We start from the raw sequence: 14,683 nt of genomic DNA on the forward strand, positions 1-14,683 counted from the left end.
CGGGTTCTTCATAGAGAGTCGTGGGCAATGACGGGGCGGCTGGGGTGTGCTCCAACAATGGCCTCTTCAGAGGCCGGCTAGCCAGCCAGAGCCTGAGCCCAAGCTTCCCGTCGGTCGCCCTGTTGGCAGGAAAGGGGAGTGAAAAGAATGTCGAGAGTTGGAGTGCGGTGACGCACCCCTGCTCCCGGTGTTCCCCCATTCCTCGCCTGTGAGCCCCGCAGGCTCCAGGCCTATATATTAGCCAGACTCTGGGAGGGGCTGAGAGGCCCTCTGGGGTTACCTTTGGCCATGGGGGTTTATTGTAAGGATATTTCTGGAAATAACAGAAGGGCAGCGTGGCTTCCAGGTGTTTGGAGCGGGGTTCTGTATCTCAAGCAGCAGCCAGTGATCTGTGGTGGCCCTGGTGCTGCAGGACGGGCGTCCTCGTCCGTGGGCCCTGTGGCTGCCTCTGCCTCGGTGGGTCCTGTGCTCTCCAGCAGCCTGTGGTTTCTGCTTATTCATGGCTTCTGCTTGCTTGTGGCTTCGCTGTATCTTTTAGCTTGTCGTCACACTACCAGCTGCCCCTCCTCTCAAAGTCAAACTTTTCTAGAAGACTCTCTGAGGCCCACTGTCTCCACTGCCCATGCCAGTGGCCACTTTCACACTCCACCACCTTGTGGGCCCCTGGCTGCTGTAAATCTCATGCCATCCCTGGTTCATCCAGCCCTCACTGGGATGATGGGATCGGAAAGGACACCCACCCTTTGAATATGGAGTAGGACACCATGGTGGTGGTAAAAGGCAGGTATGTGTATGGGGGTGGGGTGGGGGGTGGTGGGGGAACCAGGTGTTGAATTAGGGAATAGCTAAGGGAAAGGACACCCCAGTGGCCACCAGAAATGGCTTCCACCATGTCACTATAGCCTCTTACTTGACACCTCAGCTGAACCAATCCCGTTTTTTTTTGAAGTCAACGTTTCTGAGTTTCAAAGTGGTATTTTGGAGCCTAGTAAGTTCTTAAATGTTTGGGATGAACGAATGGATGAAGGAATGAAAACATGACATGAGGAAGGCCAGCGAGGAGGCGTGCAAGGGGCCTGCCCTGGACGGGAGGAAGGCTTAGATGTGAATCTCGGTTTCTGCCACTTGCAAGCTGTGTGACATTGGGACAAGTTACTTAACTTCTCTGAGCCTCCCTTTCCTCAACTGTAAGATTATGATTAAGCCACTTGAAAATTCTTTGAGAAGTCCAAGTGACTATTTTTTCCAGAACAAGGTCTGGCACAGAGTGCTTGAGTTTTGAAAGCTGCTATTGCAAGGTGAGATCTGGGACTTGGGCAGGCAGGAGGCGCTCCCTCCCTCCACATGGACAGATCCCTTGGGAACTTGCTGCCTTGACTGTAACTGGGTCATCACTTCCCAAGGAGTCAGCAAGGCTCCAGTTCCTGGACTGATAAGTACCAGTTCCAGCCAGCTCTGAACAGGGCTAGGCTACAGGTCTGGCAGGCGGGGCTGTGTCCTGGAAAGATCTGGGGAAGCCCAAGATCCAATAGAAGACTAACACCACCAGCGATGCCGGAGTCTAAGCAAAAAGCAAAGTCTTACCGTCAGAGACCAAATCTAAGGGTCAGTTTGGTTTTGGGGGGCAAAACTTGTATACAGAGAGCTGATAGGACCCAAGACCAGGGCTCCCGGGGAGGTGGACAGCATGCTGGACATCTGCCCCTCGGGGAACTTGTTGAAGGTCGGGCACCTCTCCTTGGTGACTTAAAGTTGCAGCTCTGGAGCCCAAAGTGTGGCAGCCTGTGGCCAAGCAGACTCTTACAGTCTGAGCCTGCGGCGCGGCTTGGACATGAGGGCAGTGTCGTGCAGGAGGGAAAGGCGCTCGGTTTGTGGGGACGCTGTAGGGGTGACTGGGCCTAATCCATGGGCCGTGCTGATGGAGGCAATGCGACAGTGAGACTATGATTAAGAATCTCTATCACGGATCCGAGTCCACCCAAGACAGCTGATACGCCAGTCTCCTTCCACCCCAGCCTCCTGTCCCTGCAGTTTTCTGCCTTGTGACCTCAAGGCCTCAGCTAGCAGCATCAAGGACCTGGCCTCGCCCCCCCCTTCACGCCATCACTTGCTTCCTTAGCACCCGGGGCGCTCATGGCCCCTGCAATACTTCCAAGTGCTTTGCCTCGCTCTCGCCCCATTTCAGCCAGCACAGAGGAACCAGCCCTGACTCGGTCTAGCTGGAGCCTTCGCTGTTGCTCCGTGGGGCCGCTGAGAGCTGCCCGCCGGTCCCTGAGCTGAGTTTTCTGGTTTTCTGTCTACTCCCAACACTAGCTAAAGGCTTGCATTAAGCCCTCCCCTGTCTCCCTCAGCGTTCTTTAACACGAACACCCGACCTCAACCTTGCGGGCCGTTCCACAGCAAAATCAAGTGCAAGGTGTGGGAGGAGCTGTCTTACTCTCTGGCCCCTCCTGTGCTCTGACTCCCCTCGAACCCCCCACCCCCAACTTCTTCGGTCAGCCAGGATAGTGGAAGAAGGCTCTGGCTGTTGAGTAAAGCCAACACTTCCCTGAAGCGGAGTCTCCTTTGCTAACCGCTCCCTAGAGTACTTCATTTTTGAAATTTCCTTCTCTTGCAGCTTCAATGTTATCCTCATTGCCTACTAGCCCATTGGCTCTTTCCTAATGGCATTTAAGCTCCTGGTGTTGTCACTGCCAATGACAACCAGATCCCTTGCAGCCAACCCTGGGTCCTCATGAAACTATGGCTCCATCACCTCTGCTCTTTAGTCAACACTTCTAAAGGTTTTGTCTGCATTTGCCCGTCTCCACATCCCTCCCATTCCCGGCCCGTGGCTTCCATCTGTTGTTTGCAGACTGCCCCCTCCATGGACATTTCATGCAACCTCTACGCACCAAGTGCAGAGGTCAAAAGCCCTGTGGACACTACTCCTTGGCTTACACGCCTGGAAGCTCTGGGCGCCACTGCCCCCCGCCCCCGCCGCTTCTGGCCTGGCTTCCTTGGGCAGGACCATCACCTAGTTCTTCTTCGGTCTCTCTAGCGCCTTTATGGTCTTTTCAGTCTCCTTCCTGTGATCCTCCTGCTCCATTTCCCTCTTTGAAGGCCGAGTTTCCCCAGAGTTCCATATCTGTTCTCTGCATTTCCCCTTCTCCTTGGGGGAGCCGACCCCCTTCAAAGGCTCAAAGGGCAGGTGCTGCAGCTGGCTTACAGGAAGGGAGCTGGGCCAGCGGTCTCTCCTGCAGACCTGAACTGGACGTCGCCTGCCAAGTGGGTATCTTCTCTCGGTGCCCCCCAAACTGAGATCCTTCCCTCACCCCCTCTGCATGCTCCTCTCCTTTATGCCCATTCTTGGCAAAAGTTATCGCTAGCTACTCAGCTGGCGGAAGGAGGTGATGCATGAGACCCGGCTCTGAGAGAGACTGCCTCCACTCGGGTGCCGGCTCCCCTGCTCCTCGTCTCTGGCTGGCGGCTTACTCCCCTTTGTGCCATCCCTAACCCACCACCTCACCCAGCCGTCCAGGCTGCTCTCCTTTCCTACTACTCTGGCGCCTACCTTTCGTCTCACCCGCCCCTCTCCTCTCCTGCCTGATTTCTGCGGCTCCTCCCTCCTGCTCTCGGCCCCGGGGTTGGTAGCGTCGCCCTCCCAGCCGCCTGCCAGCACCAACTAACAGTGCAAATCTGCTTCAGCCATCGTCTTGCTGAAAACTCCCCAGGGCTTCCCCGATGCCTTCAGGATAAAGTCCAAACTCCTTAGCGGGGTGTCCCGAGATGCTTGACACCCCGCGGTAATTATGAGCACCAAAAGCAGGACTCAGCTAGACTCGTGTTCAAGTCCCGGCAGTGTGTTTGCTGTGTGACTTTGCGCAAGTTACTTAACTTCTATGAACCGCCGTGTTGTTTGGTATACAGCAAGCTGAAGCGTGGCTCCTCCCCTAAAATGGAGTCGGGCACTTCTGTCTTTGTCTTTCGATCTCCAGCGAAGCCTCCTGCTCTCTGCAGGCACTCTGTGAGGGAGCCATTATCCCCTCTTCCAAGCCCGCCTCACGCTCTTTCCTCTCTCACGCCATCAGCTTTTCGCCTGACGCCCCTGCGCCAGCGCTCAGCAACTGCTGGTCCGGAACAGGCTACACTTCGTCCTGAGTCTCCAGCACTTTTCACAGTCTGCTGCTGGTTCCCATGGAGTGTGCACGCCTCTTTGCCCAAACTCCTCGTCATGGTCTAGGGTTCTTCTCAGGCGTCACCTGCTGGAAGGTTCTCGTGAGCGCACCAGACTGGCGAGGCTGCTTCCCAATGCCTCAGCCCTGGCCAAGGCCCTCACTGTCTCTGCCTCATCTTGCAATGACCTTCTCTCGAGCGGCCCTGTGCGGCTCATCAACTTGAGGGCGGGGGTCATGTCTTATTTATCTTTATATCCCTTTGTACCTAAGGCATGCCAGGCTGTCAGTAGACATTTGTTGGATGAGCAAACTTAAAATGGAGTTCTGTCCAGATGGTATTCAAAGTCTTTCTCTCCTTAGCTATTTGCTTATAATACTCTCATTCTTGTTTATTTTTCTGTTCCCTGGGGAGTATAGGCGTGCCAACCCCTGGGATTATAAGCTCTCTGAGGACAAGGGTCCCTGGTGGGTGGCGGGGGGTGCCCCCTAGAATTAGCCTACAGGTGGCTCTTGTCACTCATGGCTGGCTGCGAGCCTCGGAGGGAAGGGGGTCTGATGGAGGACTGTGCCCTCATCCTACCTGTTTCAGATCAGCCCGCGTGGCTGGGAAGGGCCTGACTAACTCACGCAGAGGGCAGATGGGGTTGGAGAGGGAAGTACAGAGTTGGCTTCTTATTCAGCTTGGCAAGGAGCACTGTGGCTGTTTGCCCTGGGCACCCCCAGGCAAGGACTGACTTTCACGAAACCACCAAACTGCTGTTAGCTGTTTTAGAATCCGTTGTCAGGTAGGAGTGTTTCCTGTGGTACTTCCCATCGGCGCACGAGCCCACCTGTGGGTTAGGAGGGAATCTCCTCTGCTGATTGCCTGGCTGGAGCCTACTTACCAGCTCTGTGCCCTGTAGCATCCTTACATTTAGAGAGTCCTCCCATCTCCTGAATGCTAGATCTCTCACAGAAGTAGACCTACATTGCAGGCTATCGCAAAATTCCCCTTCCCCCAGCGGGCTCCCTGCCATGAGTATCCTCGCTGGCCCTACTGTTAAGGTAAGCTCGCCTCCTCCCTGGGGCCAGCAGCTGTGGCTGTGGGCTGCTAATTTTGGAGCTGAGAAGGCACAGGCGGCTGCTGTGCTCTCTTCCCAGAACACTCTTGTTTGTTATGCTCACTCTCCTCCGTGTCCTGTGGGTATGTGAGGCACAACGGAGGCCCAGGGCCAGAAGGCTGGTGAATTTGGGGGTGCAAATTCGTAGACAGTTTTTCCATGTCAGAGCTTTTAAAGTTGGCTTTCCTATCATTTGCTAAGGAATGGGGCCAGGCTGGGTGCTCAGTATACTGAGTTTTGGGAGCCAGGTGCGCTATCTCTACCAAGAATCTAATTATCTTTATGGAGGGAAGGCCCCTATAATTGGGTAACTGGGCCTAAGACCAGCTTTAATAAGAACTCCCTTGTCCTCCCTTCCCAAACTGAGTCTCCAGAGCAGCACCCCCACCCCAACATTTTTTGGCTCTCTGGGGAGCCACGCAACTTGTGGGGCACTCCAGCTGTTAGGCAGAGGGCTTGGGGAGACACACACCAGCACCTGGTGTTTGGGAGAGAGGGTGTTTGGGATGAGGGAGGCTGGACTGCCCTTCCTGAGCTCTCATCAGTGTGGCTGATGGCAATGTGGTGTGATCTCATCAATGTGGTTGATCGCAATGTGGTGTGATCTCACCAACGTGGCTGATCACAATGTGGTGTGACCTCACCAATGTCGCTGATCGCAGTGTGATATGATCTCATCAATGTGGCTGGGTGCTAGGCCACTTCTTTCAAGTCAGATTCCCTGTTTGAATTAGATTTTGCTATGGGCATGTAGATAAACAGTGAACCAGGGAAGGGCCTGCGAGTTGGTTTGTATTTACAGGTTTCGAAACCAGAGCCTCATCCCTGTCTCCATGGTATACATGGGTGCTCTTTCCCATCTCACTCCTGGGATGGGAGTTTTGCTTAGCACTGCAAGGAGGTCAAGAGATGAGCTTCTTTAGAGGAACCCCTGCAAAAATATCTTCTCAGGCAGCGTCGTCCAGTTCTGGGCTAATCAGAACCGTGGGTTGAAGCCTGATGTTCTCGGCAGCACTGCCAGTAACTTTTCACTCATCCTTTCTGCCTGATGAGGAGTTTGGAGCCATGTTTGCAGGTTCTGGATACAAGCATCCAAGTGTGCAGCAGGACTGAGCTTAATAGACTCTGGGCTTGAATCTGCCTGTTGGACTACCTTCTGGGAAGAGGCTTTAGAACTGGGTCTCCAAGGCCTGGGTTTGAAGAAACCAGGCAACTTTTTAAGAGACAACATCCTGGGTTGTTTCCTTTCCCAGGGAACTTGTGTATGTAAGACCAAGACTGGGGTGTGAATGACTCCAGGTGAGAAGTAGTGTAGGGGTTCAGGAAAGGGTGGCAGGTGGGGGTAGCAGATACAGCAGGCTTGCAGTAATTTATTTGCAAGGCTTCCTGGTTATTCCAATAGTTATTTAAAAAATACTGCATCCTGATCTTTCCTCTAGAATAGCTAATAAAAGGCAGTGTGTCTCAAAAAAATATAGAGGACGGGACCAGAATCAGCCCTGTGCTCATCCACTCATTCGTTTGATCAGTAGATAATAGCACATTCGATGGGCATAGCGCTGGGCTAGGTGTGGAGAAGGGAACCAGAGAGGGGTCTGTCCCTGCCTTCCTGGAACCCATAGCTGAGAAACCAAGAAGCATGGCCATGAAATGGTCTGTGCCTCACAGAAGGAGAGGTGACTTGAGTTTTCTTTGTCCTGGCTTGGACACGGGGTGCCTCAGGTACCTGAATTTTCCTACAGCAGACATTCTGATGTTCTGAAATATTTTTTGAACACTTTTGATGGAGTTCTTTAAAAGGATACTCTGTTCTGCCTGGGAAAACAGAACTCAGAGAACACAATTTTATGTCTCTTAAATGACTTGGTCCTCAACCGTCCTTTCCTTGAACATTGTCCAAACTTTGCTAGATGTTGGTACTTCTTTTTTCCCCCAAACCACTGGCAGGCCTTTCTTGTCATATCAGTTTCTTTTAGATGCTAGTAGGCTCTAGGCACTGCAAATTGAAGAGTGACCAGAGGAACGAGAGGGTTGTTTTTGCTTAATGAGAAGGTTCAGCTTTACCTTCCATTTAGTGTGAATAAGCCCTGACTTGGTGACTAGAAGACTACATGGACAGTGTGACCATTCTTTTCTTTCATCTCCTTCCTTCTCCTAAGTGGTGTTCTGCAGAATTGTGGTTGTTGGGTCTAACTTTTTGGCAAAAGTAGGACAATTGTCCCTAAGATGAGGTGTCAAAGTGAGTGACACTGTCTATTACGGTGTGAGAGTTTAAAATCAAAGATTCCCCATGACCTGGCAGGTCTTGGGAGAGGTTGGGCTGGGATCTGGTGGTCTGTGAGAAGTGATCCTACTATTGCAAGAGGTGCAGGGCGAACTCTCCAGATGGAATCTGTGTACTGTAGGTAGATGTATAATTCTTCGTGAGGTTACATGTGAGACTGTGTCATTCCCTACAGCCCAGGAGGGGATTTATTCTATAAATATGAACTGGGCCCTTCCATGTCCCGCAGGAAGCTGTGGTGCTTTTGCTGACTGTGACTCCCTCCTGGATCGTGAACATGAATTGCAGAGGAGAGATTTGTGCTCTGGCTTTCATTCAAATGGCACGAGACGGTATCACAAAGTCTCTGTGTGTACTTCAAAGGCAGGGGAGGAAGAAGATTGGTTTCTTGTCCTAATTATGCTGTGAGAGGTTCAGCCCCTTGTCTCCAATCCAGATTTTCCTGATTCTTCAGAAAAGCTGCAGAGTTGCCCTTAAAATCGGGAACCTTCAGTAATGAGAATGAGCTCATGTGGGCATCTGTTATTAATGGAAAACACTAGGGTTTTTTTTTCCCCCAACTTACCAATTCTGTCTAAGTCTAGAAAAATCAGGAGAGTCAAGGAAAACCATGCAACTGGAAGCTCAGATCCTACGTCAGATGCCAAGTTCTGCATCTATTTAAAGTGGGGGAGGCAGATATTGAAAATCAGTCGCTAAGTCAACAAATTGATGTTTCAAACATGAGAAATTTAATAGTTACAGTGAGGAGTAAAATCCATTCATCCATCAACTACTTATAAGGAACATGTCATATCTTTTGGGTCAGTAAAATTGGCAATCCTAGCCTCCCATCCAAGCTTCCCAGAAGTAACACATGGAATATATACTTTAAAAGAAATGTGGTGCTAGAAAACAAGAATAATGTAGACAAGAAACTGAGGAATCCCTAGAGGATGGAAAATAGTCAAGATTAGGTTGATGAAGGCAGTCACAACCCCAGTGCCATCACAAAAGGATTGCTAAGGAACAGGTGTGGGCAGAAGCAAGCCAAAAGGATAGAACAAGCAAGTCTTGGGGAGACCAAAGACATCAGACAGGCAGATGCACCCTGAAAACCTCTACATCTGAGGTCCTCAGGAGTTGGGCAACAGATACTGTTTGGATTTGTAGTTTGGAGGGTGAGAGCCCAGCCTCAGGTGGCTGACATAGCCAGGAGAAAGATTTCCCACTGTTCCAACAGCAGACACCTAGTTTCACTTAAGTCGTACAGGCTGAAATAAAGTCTTCCCAGAGTACATTCCAGTTTTTCCTCTGCTGACCAGGGTAACATGGACTCTGTCAACACAAAAACAAGCATGTGTCCAAGACTTAACAAAAATGTGCAGAGAGTCAATACTATAAAAAAAAAAAAGGTACCGATTGCAGTAAGCACAAGTTCACACCCAAGGAAATGTTAGCATTGTAAGCAGAGTAGGGCTTTGGATCTGTGAACAAATCAGAGACGTTGGAAACTATAAATGTTCACCATCACCACTAGCACCACCACAACAAAAAAAGAAGTGGGTGGTACTGACAGAACTATAACTGAAGGGTAAATAAGTGAGCTGGAAGATGAAGCTGAGGAATTCTCCTAAATATGTGACTGAAACAGATCGTGAGATGGAAATAGAGAGAAAAGTTGAGATATGGAGAATATCTCCAGATAGTTTGGCTTTATCCTCAAGAAGTTTCAGGAAGATAGTATGGGTAGAATGAGAGAGAAGAAAATACAAGAGAAATAAATGTTCTACACCTTTTACCAGAAGATAGAAAAGAAAGAATAGAAGACAAAATCCCAAGATTTGATGGAATAACCAAGTTCCATGTAGGATGAAGAGGCCTCTAACTAGATACATCATAATACTAAAGTTAGAGTAAAGCTACTACCAAAAAAGAGAAAGAAAGAAAGAAAACTTTTCAGAGAGAGAAGGAGGGAAAAGTGGTGATCTAAACAGGAAGAATGAGAGCGACAACAGCATTCTTACAATGTTGGATGCAAAAAGACAGTAGAACTGTTTGCACAAGACCAAGAGGTCAGGGAAGACACTGAAGCTGGGAGTGTGTACCCAGTCAAACTATCATTAAATGTGTAGATTAAAAAAAGAGTCATTTTGCATGTTTTCGATTCAAAGATTTTACCATCTACTTGCTTCCTTAAAAAAATTACTACAGGCCATAAAAGCAAGACAAATGGGAATTAAGAATCTACTCTTTTTTTTTTTTTTTTTTTGGTCTTATTCTATTTGAGTCTTGAAAGAACAGGCAGTAAAGCAGTCTCAGTTAGTGTGCTCCTGATTGGGGAAGAGTGAACTAGCTGCCATCTCCCCAAGACAGGTAGTCAGATGTGAAGAAGTGACAGACCACACAGAAGAAATGCCCTTGTCGGCTCTCTGTGCCCAAGTGTGGGGTGGGCACTGTGTGGGGGGCATTTGTTTTTTCTCCATGCTGATCCAAGCCCTTGATTTTATTTCTTGGACCTAGGAAAGAATGGCTTCCTGGTGGGGTTTCCACTATCCCATTGAATATTAGCTGTCTCTTAAATCCCACAGTCCATGCCATGACTACTCAGAGGAGACTGCACTAAGGAAATCTGTGCTATCCCAGACTGCTGCTCTGGATCGCAGTGAACCTATCACTGGCTTTTTTTTTTTTATTGGAAGCTGGGCACAGCAGACATGAAGAACTTGATACCAGGTTTGCTAAGCTGAGCAGAGGCAAGCATGGCCTGGGCATCTGGGAACTCTGTCCAGTGGCCTGGGCTTCTGGGGCACTGCCAGGTCATTGGCTAAAGGGGTGCCTGGTCAGGAAGAGGCCTGAGAGCTTTGGGAAGGAAGGAAGCAAAATCAACTCTGGGAAGCGAGGTACCGGAAGTCTAGGCGAATCCACAAGCTCTGCTTTAGGAAGTCTCAGTGGGCATAAGAGAAGCCAAGAGGGGCTCCCCATGGGCCACCGGAACTGGGCACAAGAGGTTCTGGCTGGCAAGTGGTCTGGATCCTCCCACAGGCCTCGCCAGGGAGGGGGGTTTCAAAGCTTTTAAAATACACACGTTATTTAAGTAAACCCCCCTTCAAATTTCCATTCTCTGCATAGTTGTGTTTGCGAAGACAAAGGGGCTCATGGCTGGGCCTGAGTGTGTGCTTTTCTGGTAACTTTTGCTGTTGGTGTTGAATCTCTGTTTGGCTTCTGTGGAGCTGGTTCTCCCAGCCCCTACCCCAACCTCCTCCAAAGTGCAAGGAGTCTGCGAACTAATCCTGCCCAACTGATTGTCTTCAGACAAGCCCCAGGAACATGGTTAATATTTAGTCCTTTCATTATAATCACAGACTATGACTCCAGGAGGCCCTTGAAGACACACGCCTGGTCCCTGGCTCTAGGCAGGACTGAATTTAAATAGACCTCATGTAACTGTCTTCTTCTTGTGTTTTCTTTTTTGCCTTTTGGCTAAATACCCCCAATGAAGCAGCTTCTGTAGCATCTCTCAGAAAGGCTTTCTGCATTTCCTTTGCTCCTGGTCAAGAAAGGTCAATTCAGGCTCTGCAGATGCTCTGGATTGAGAGGAAGGAACAGTCTGAGCAAACCTCCCCACCCCTGGAGAGCACTGAAGGCACATGGCCTCCTGCCATCCTGCCCAGGAACAAGAAGGCCTCCTGGTATTTGAATCTGCTGTAGAGAGACTTGATGTGTTACACGATAGTGTCAAGTTCAACCCCTCGGGTTCTTTTTTTTTTTTTTCCACACATGCTTTATAGACTATCTACCTGTGGAAAAGTACCTGAGCAGAACTAGAGGGAATTGTGGAGGGGCAGAGGGAAGAACATGGGGGTTGGGGGTGAGAGGGAAGATGGTAGAGGAACAGGAAGTTGTAGAAGACGGTCTTGCAAAGAGACTCCCAGAAGTACCTGTTTACAGACATGTTTCACCAGCACGCCCCTTCCGCGTGCTCAGGGGAAGGACGAACACAAGCTGGTGTAACCCTCCATGAAGTCCAAGCTAAACAAACCACCACAGAAGGATGACTTCAGTGAGATGCTGTAAAACATACTATTCTGACCAGAACTCACATTCTGAGCATTCGCGTTCCTCAAGGAGAGAAGGTGGTATTTAAGGCCTCTCTTTCTCTCTTTAGGGCAAACACCTTCAAAAACAGCAGGGTAAGGTGTCCTTGAGGTTTTAAGTGCCTGAGGCCCTTGGAGCACACCTTTCCCAGTCCTTTTTCCTGCTTGTTTGTTCAGAGAGCTGGGCACCAAAGCGCCTCTCAATCCCCGCCACGGGGCTCACATAAGTGAAGGGAAGAGCTAAAGGGACCCTTGAGTTCAGCTTGCCCAAGAGCTTGATGTTATAGAGAAGAGATGAAAACCAGGACTACAAAGGACACTTCAGGGCAGGGACAGAGCTGACCTACTCACTCCTGTTTCTCAGAGGTCTCTTGTCTTGACCCTGCCTTACCCCTGGGCTCTTCAGGAACTCATGGCAAAGGTGGCACTAAAATCTGAGCTTCCCAATTTCATTTTGGTGTTTCCCCTTCCGCTCCCCTCACCCCACTTCTTGAGTACCATACTTTCTCTGCAACGATAGGCACATCATACAGGTGGGCAGAAGACTATACTATACCAGGGCACTGCACATGATTTTAAAGAGGGCAGGTGAAGCTCCTTCCCTAACTGGGCTTCCACCTGCCTGTAACTGATGCTTGACCTTCCACCATTAGAGATTCATTCCTTTGTAACTTGGGAATGAGGCAGGCTTCCAGAGTCTCCTCTTAAAAGGCAAGTACCTCTGGGGAGGTCACCAACAGCTGCTAGCTAATAAACTAATAAACCACAAGGAAGAACTCTTTCTCCAAGAGATACCCCAAGGGTGGTGGTGGTGGGTGTGGAGGGGAAACCCAGGCAGGGAGATGTTGGAACTCATTGACATCTGAGCTCAAGGGTGGAGCGGTGTGGGAATGGGTCCGTCCGGGTACAGTCACAGCATACATGCGGCCACGCACCCTGTGACAGGAGGTAATCCCGGTGCACCCTGGTAAGAAATTCCTGTCATGGGCGTGGGCAAAGGTTTGGAGGCCCAGAGGCAAAGCCAGGGCTGCCCACACCCATTGCCCTCGAGGTCACTCAGCTCAATGGCCTGTGTCCTTGGCGTCACAGTGGGTTGGATCCTCAGTCTGCAAAGCCCGCCCCACCCATCCCCACTGGTTTCATTTGAATTGATTTGCATGGCGCAGTTGCCTCTGGCCCAAGGAAGGGGGAGCTCGGGGTATTTTCCTATGAGTGAAAGACGGAAAAGGTCAAGGCTGCAGAGAGGGTGGTGTGTTGCATATATTCTACCTTGATACTGAGCCCTGCGCCCTTCCGGGAAGACAAGGGGATCGTCAGAAACAGAGCGGGCTTTTTCCCCAAGATGCCAGATGAGACCGAACACCAGGAGCAGAGCCAGAGGGCATCTCTCGGCTCCTGCTCCCACACAACATCCAGAAGCAGCTGGGCATGCCGGGAGGCAACAGCATCCACTCAAGGGACGTCATCCAGGTGGGCACAGGAGACTGAAAGCATCCTTGAGATTACTGGACCTTGATGAAGGGGCGCCAAGACAAGACGAAGACCAACTGTGAGTTCTTCTGAAGTGGTTCTAGAGGGTTTCCCAGAAACCCCTGTGTGTGGTGGTGGTGGTGGTGGTGGGAAGGAGCTTTGTCAGGTGAAGGGGTGGAAAGGATTTCCTGTCACAGGGATCAGAAGAGGAACTCCGGGCAATGGTAACTTAATGCGTCCCAGGCTCGAGAGACCTGCTTAGATCTGGGTTCCACTTAGATCATTCTGACGCTGACAACAGTGAACTCTGCTCCCAGGGCTGCGGGAGGGAGCCTGGACCTGGCTCGAGAAGACGTCCAGTCGCTCACTCGTCCAAACTCCCTCCTGCTGACCTGCCCAGATTTATGATCTGTTAGGACTGAGAAGTTGTCCCAGAGCCCAGCTTGCAGGGACTGCCTTATCCCAGCGGGAGCAGGAAGGGAGAAGTCCGGGCTTGTCTTAACTATCTTGAGATAAAACGGGGCAAAAGAAGGAGGGTCAGATTTACTCAGCGCTTGCCAGCTGAAAACCATGACTTGAGCCTCCCAGGAACTGGTTTACTGACCAGGAGGAACAGATAGAGACGTGATGTGTTTAAGAAAGGAAAGGAGAGACCCTCACCTCTGGAGTTAGGAGACACATACATACTGTTGTCCTGGAACATCCGCTTCTTCCTCCACCTGCCTGAGTGCTGGATCTTCCCTTCCTTCTTGTGATTAATCTCACAGTGGCTTTCGATACAGTCACTAAGTCCTGATGGAGTTACCTGGCAGATTTGACCTCCGCATAAGCTGAGTTTTGCAGAAGTTAATCAGGAGAAAAAAACAGCCAGGGCTCCATCCCCACAGAGATGGTGTGTGCAAAGCGGAGCAGCGCCCGCTTGGAGCAGTTGCTAAGCAGAAGTGACAGAGAGAATGGCAGCAAGAATCCAGGTTGACAGGTGCCACTTAGATGCAGTTGCCCTGTCTAGAGCGATTGCCAGGTTGACAGCTCCGCTGGCCTCTGGAGGGGCTGCACTTTACACCTGTCCTTGGGCCTGCGCATCTGACACTACAGCACTGAGGCACTGCTGAGTTGTCGAGTTGTCTTGTCATGGGTCACATTTGGCCCTAGGCCCTGTGTGCGGGGGTAGGGGGGAAGGTGGGGGGTGGGGTGGCACTGTTTACTGAGGTATGCAGCCAGCCTGGTTTGGGCTGAGGCATTTTAGACTAACTCAGAAATGCAGACTTGACCAGGTCTAGCTCTTCCTTCACTTTGGGGAAGTTTAGGGCTTTGTAGGTACGTGACTCAGAGTATCCAAAGTGGCAGAGCTCGAAATACCAGAATCTGGATTTAAAGCCAGCCTGTCCTGCTTTGGGGAACCCTTGCTCCTCCCCTTAAGGGGGCCGGGGGAGGTGGGCTTCAGCTGGGTATTGTTACAGGGCACCCCAATGTGAATTGGGTTGCCTGTCTGTGGGTCTTCACCCGTGCGCTTACGATTCAATCGTATTATGGACACACTTCAAAAGGTTAAATAATGGATTTATTTATAAGGAGAAAGGTAAAGGGATAACCCAG

Source organism: Condylura cristata, unplaced genomic scaffold (assembly GCF_000260355.1).
Source record: "Condylura cristata isolate star-nosed mole 26May11 unplaced genomic scaffold, ConCri1.0 scaffold00034, whole genome shotgun sequence".
In the NCBI taxonomy this organism is placed as follows: Eukaryota; Metazoa; Chordata; class Mammalia; order Eulipotyphla; family Talpidae; genus Condylura; species Condylura cristata.